General features: G+C 33.8%; 1 long non-coding RNA gene across 1 annotated transcript in view; it reads right to left on the minus strand.

Annotated features, from left to right (window-relative positions):
• LOC138159106 (uncharacterized) overlaps nucleotides 1–5,068 on the minus strand; it is a 31,288-nt gene extending 26,220 nt beyond the window's left edge. Inside the window, exon 1 of the long non-coding RNA XR_011167806.1 lies at nucleotides 4,972–5,068. This is a non-coding gene — a long non-coding RNA (uncharacterized lncRNA). The remainder of the gene's footprint in view (nucleotides 1–4,971) is intronic.
• Nucleotides 5,069–6,000: the final 932 nt, after the last annotated feature.

Consider the following 6,000-nt stretch of genomic DNA (forward strand, 5'->3'; position numbering starts at 1 on the left):
ATGTAAAATTCAATATATTTCTGGAAATCATTTGCACAAAGAGGAGAATAAAACCTCTGCAAGCTATTGAGGTTACAAAGTGACTGAATGTAAGGATAGAAGAATAGAAGGCCTATGACAGGGCCTTAGGGTGTATCCACATTTAAGGGATGAGGTACAGATGATGAATCCAGCAAACGGGACTGAGGAGTATATAGTAAAGGGTAAATAAGAGAGACCATGATACAAAAAAAGATACAAAGAATTTACTATGCAAAGAGCATCAGATTTGTCGATTAAGAAATTACTCTATGTATACATAACTAATACTTTAAAATGTATATCTATATCTATCTGTACATACACATGCACACAGAATGTATAAATATATATATATATGCATGCATTTAGTAAGAATAGTCAAAGAATATAAGAAAGTAGGTGACAAAAATTTTTCCTTCCCCAAAAGAAGAAATTTATTTACATTAAATAAATAGATGGCTCTACTTAATTGGTTATGACATGCTCAATATAACTACAGAAATTAAAATTCTATATGTAGCTATATAACTTATATGGAGTTATATTTATGTATATATCTTATGATCTGGTGTAATAAAATATAATTTCATGTTCCCAATTTTTTATTTTTTTTAAATGATGAGATATTTGAGATTCATTATGCTACCTAAATTGGTAAATCTTACAAAAGTACATCAGTGTGCTAGGCTGTCAATTTTTTTCTTCTTAAATTAAAAAGGAAAATACACCTAGTGAATGAGTTTGAAATAGCAACTGAAATTACATTTTTCTGAAACTATCCAACTGGAACAAAATCAGAACACTAAGAGGGTCTGATATTTCATTCCCTTTGAATTCTCATTTTCTACATAGGTGAATAATGGGGCCATAATAATTTCAAAAAGGCTTGGGGGTCTTCCTATGTGTCCTGGTGGGTACTCTGGGAACATAGTGGGGAATTTTTCCAAAGAATTTTCCCTATCAATGGCTGTCACTGATATCTTCAGAGAAAGCAAACTCACTTTGTACTGGACTGAACTCAAGATGTCCAGTCATACTTCATATCTATTTAATTAAAAACATTTATTGAGCCTTTGTTTTGCATTTAATAAGCCAGTGTGGTAGGTTTTAGGGGAAATATACTAAAGACAATAGGTTCAATGAACTCAAATAAGCATTTATTAAATACCTACTACATGCTAAATGTGCTAGGTCCTTATAATACACACCTGAAAAATGTCAGTTTCTGCCCTTTAGGTGTTCTGTTAGAAGCCTCACACCTAATTTTAGCCTAATAGAATATTTTTGACAGTTCAGTTAAGATCTTGACGATTCAGTCTTTCGGGGGGGCCAAAAGGATGGGTCATTGTTAGAAGCCTTATATCAGAAGGATAAAGTAGACATATTGTGTGACGTTTTAAAACACAGGCTTGTCTTACATATTAGGGTGATCAGTTCTTTCCTTTTCTATTGATTCAGCATAAAAATGACATAAAAGCATATATTATTCAATATACTCACTTCATTTAACTTCATCCAAAGCTGGGAGAAATAAACTAAGGAAAAGCAAGGAAAGACCTCAAACGAATGTTTTAAAGAATTGCACATGTGGTATAGAGGAGTGTTGTGATTTGAATTCTAAGACATGGATTCAAATTCCAGTCAAACTACTTACTAAATGTGTGTACATTTGATATGTGTTTATTAATAAGTTATTTGCATGAATTTCAATGTTATGACCTTAAGAAATCACTTGGTACTTGTTTTTTCTTCTATAAAATGGGCATAGCTGTATAACAAGATTTTAGTGGATGATCCAATGAGGTATACTCTATGAAATACTATATAAAGTGCTTTCAATTGACCTGTTAATATTTCTATTATTGAACTCAACATGGCCAGCTGCACTTGATATCATATTCAGTTTAATTAAAAATATTTTAAGCATTTATTTTGCATTTAATATACCACTATGATAGGTATTAGGTGAAATGCAAATTATAGGAAAGACAGTCAATTTAATAAAATCAAATAAGTGTTTATTAAACACCTACTAAGTGCTAAATATGCTGGGTACTTGTGATACACAACTGAAAAATGACAGTCTCTGCTCTTTAGGTGTTACAGTCAATAGGAGGCTGAATGCATGTCAATAAGAATGATGAAAGGTAGAGTGTGATAAGAAGAAAAGACAAGTCTCTGTCCCCAGGGAACTTCTGACTTATATTACAAGATAAAATAAGTACACCAGAGTGGTTCAAGCCCAGTGCCCTATGTGAGGTTCAAAAAGGAAAATAAAAGAAAAAAAGAAAAGGAAAGGAAACTGACAATGTGTGAGTGTGTGAGTGAGTGTGTGTGTGTGTGTGTGTGTGTGTGTGTGTGTGTGGTGGGGTGATGGTTAGAGATGTCTTCCTAGGGGAAATGGAATTTGAGGTGCCTGTACATAATGAGTAGGAATCCAAATTAGTGTAAGTCTGGGGGCAGGGAAATTGGAGGCATAGGGTACTGTGTGACCAAAGACATGAAAACAAATGTGGAATGTTTGTTATTGTTGTTGTCATGTAATAATCAGATGTTTTATGATTCCATTTGAAGTTTTCTTGGCAGAGATTACAGGAGTAGTTTGCCATTTCCTGCTCCAGCTCTTTTTACAGATGAAGAAACTGAGGGAAAAGCATCTGGAGAATGAGTTTTTCTGACTCCAGGCTCAGTGCTCTATCCAATGTGACACTTAGCTGCCATAGAGTGTTTATAGGTGTTTGTAAATAGGCCAATTATATTATAGTATACTAAGTATGTGAAGGGAATACAAGATAAGGCTGGAGAAATTGTAAAATATCTGATTCCAGAGAACCATGAATACTAGACTAAGAAGTCTGATGGTTAAATTGACCATCTGAGTCAAATGTATTGACCAATGATTCTTTTTAAAAATGGCCTTAAATATAGATACTACAGGTGAAGTGTTTTCTATGCTTGCTACCCATTAATATGGGGTTTGGTGAACTCCTTCATGTAGATTTGTAATTTTCTCTGCCTGGATAGCCTATTTAAAAAAAAAAGTAAATATATATTTTATTTTATCTACTGATTTGATAGACATTTGTTGTTTGCATTCCCCCCCCACACCCTAACATGTCTCTAATTCTAGCTTTAAGTTTCTCAATGGGTGTGGTTCTTCTTTTCAGATTTATACCTTGTTCTTTGTTATTTTTCTGCTCATGTGCAATGACATTTTTGTTTTGACTTTGGCATTCACATTTTCTGAATTTTAAAATAAATTCTTTCTACTGTACTTTGTTCCTCTTTTGAGATTTGTTGCAAAATTCCAATTAACAGATTGAATAACAAAAGAGCCCACTGAACACCCACCAGATGATGTTTTGAGGTGGGGGGGTGAGTTCTATAAAAATCACCGAGCAGTGTAAGACACACACTGATAAACACCCACTTCTTAATGAATCTCATTGCCTCCTAAATTACATTCCTCCCTCTGCCTCACTCTCTTTTACCCCTCTTATGCCTGCCCCCCACCTCTGTTAAAAAAAAAAAAACAGAATTAGAGGGGAGGAGTCTGATTTTGATTCTGAAGAAAATGCAAAAAAATATTTTTGAGAGTGAATTTCTACAGGGAGATACCTAGATACCCATTTACTTAGAAAATACAGTGACATTTCAGGTGTCTCATTATGCATTTTGCTGCCATAACTGGGAGTCTTGCTCTGGATTTAAGCCACTCAATTTAAGGGTCATGTTTTGACTATTCTATCATTTCTAAAATTTATAAATTCAGACATGCTAGTATTCTTTTATTTTTTTAGTTACAAGATGAAGCAGATTATCTAGCAGTAAGGAGGGGAAAGGGAGAAGTTTTCTAAATTGGAATGATATACAGTATATTACAAAGAGCAAAAATATAGATCATAATTATTGTTTCTACCACAACTTATCTGACAGGAGGTTCAATCATTTGGGAATGCAAGTCCTAGAATGTGCTAACTTTGGATTAAAGTTTTAAACTGGAGGATTAAAGCTCAATTGCCTGTGGCTTTCTATCTTTCTATACGACCACCCTTCGAAGATGGAGAAAGCAGATGCCTAGCATTTTTGACATAAGCGAAGTTTAGTCCACAAGGCTGTCAGAAATATCTTTTTTTCTTCTATCCAGTTCAACATAACAGGCTTTATCAGTTTTCTGAATACTTATGAATAGCTCAGAAATTCACATAAGTACATATAATTCATAGAGCATCTGTTATGGAAAATAAAGCATTATTTTACATCTAATTCTCCTTTTCATTATTTAAAATGCTTTAATAAAGCAACAATTCTATATGAGAACATAATTCTCTAAGGAAATAAAACAAATCAATTTTCCACAGTGATTTAGAAAAAAACAACCCAGTGTGACAGGAATTCCTACTGGCAGAAGAATGAACTTAAGAGTTTTTCTTACTTATAAGATTGAAATCACTGAAGTAGTTGTTCTTTCTTTCTTTTTTGCCTTTTTACTGTATGTCTATACTCTGATGTATATATGCAATCTGGTAGCACATCTCTTTTTAAAATGTCTTTTAAAATGAGTATACTAAACCCCTGTTTTATAAATAAGAGAAACGAACAAAAATCAGGCATAGATTCTACCTGAAAATCAACTTTGTGACATTTTAATATTTACTAGTTGTGCAAAATGGGAATATTAGCAGTGTGATCTATTTTTAAAGCAGCCTTAATTTTTTTCTCCTTTTGATTCAGAGTTCAGTTTATGAAACCTCTACCCCCCTACCCCCAAGAGGAATATAATCAAATTGATGGAAAATTATGTATATTATCTCTAAGGGCAGACCTCAGCCAGCAAAATATAAAATGAAGAACAGAAAAAAGGAGGGGGGAGAAAGAAGTAAAGAGAAAGTTTGTGGATTTTTTCTTTTAGAAATTTTTGTATTTGATAGATTTTTATATGTTTCTTACCACTGCTGTCAGGTCATTTCTCTTGGCTATACTGAAAGAGACTGCCGTCAGTCTGGAGGAGGCCACCATGTGTCCACAAGAGCCTATTTAGTATGGCAAGGACAGATGGCCTGGAAGCACTGAAGGAGACCCTAAGATATATTTAAAAGCATAACAGCAAGAGAACATAAAGGGAGAAAAGAAATAAGAGAAGACAAGAATCTGATGTAGAGAATAAGAAAGAAAAAAAAGATGATAATCAATCCTAACTTTTAGATGTTGATTTTGCTAAATCTCTGATTTTCATCATGCTTAACTTTTAAGTAAAAGGTTTACATAAACTCAGAGTCAGATGTTTCTGTCACCCTAAATCAGGCTTTTAGAAATTTGCAAACTAAATCTAATAAATTTCTTTCTCAAATATCTCTGTATCCTTTATTCTGAGAAAGCTTAGAAGAGTTTTCCAATAATCAGAAACCATTGCAGGAGTATTGTGACGACTATCATTTGCACATTGTGCATTCCATAAAAAGTGAGCTTCAGTGCTGATGAAAACAATGACACCAGGTGGCTTTCTTTCTTTTGTTTCCTTCCCAACCTACTCAAGCCCCAAGTCCATGCTTCTAGCTGATGTTTCATACTGTGACCAGGCAGTAACTTAACCACCATCGGGGCACTGTTTGTCTCAATCTCCAGTTTTCTGCTGCTCTGAAGAGAAACATTAGAGTTCCAAATTTCTTCTTATTGCTTTCTGAGTTGTCATGGTTATCAAATGTCACTCTCTCTAAACTCTCCTGATTTAACTCTTTTTTAGTGCTCTGTATAAGCAGGCTGCTTTGAATGACAAGAAGAAAAATTGCCAATTTTTATATGTTATGAAGAATAAAGAGGCAAGAGAACATTTTGACCACCAAGTTTTTTTTAAAGGGCACAAAATCAAAATGTAGACTAATACAACTTGTGCAGGAATGGCAGTCACTAAATTTAAGGTGTCTGACCAATACCTGGCTCATATAATGGGTCTCTCAACAAAATTTTGGCAGCCAATTG

Source organism: Petaurus breviceps, unplaced genomic scaffold (assembly GCF_028583685.1).
Source record: "Petaurus breviceps papuanus isolate PSGF00001 unplaced genomic scaffold, PetGlider_PUasm1.0 175, whole genome shotgun sequence".
Taxonomy (NCBI): Eukaryota; Metazoa; Chordata; class Mammalia; order Diprotodontia; family Petauridae; genus Petaurus; species Petaurus breviceps.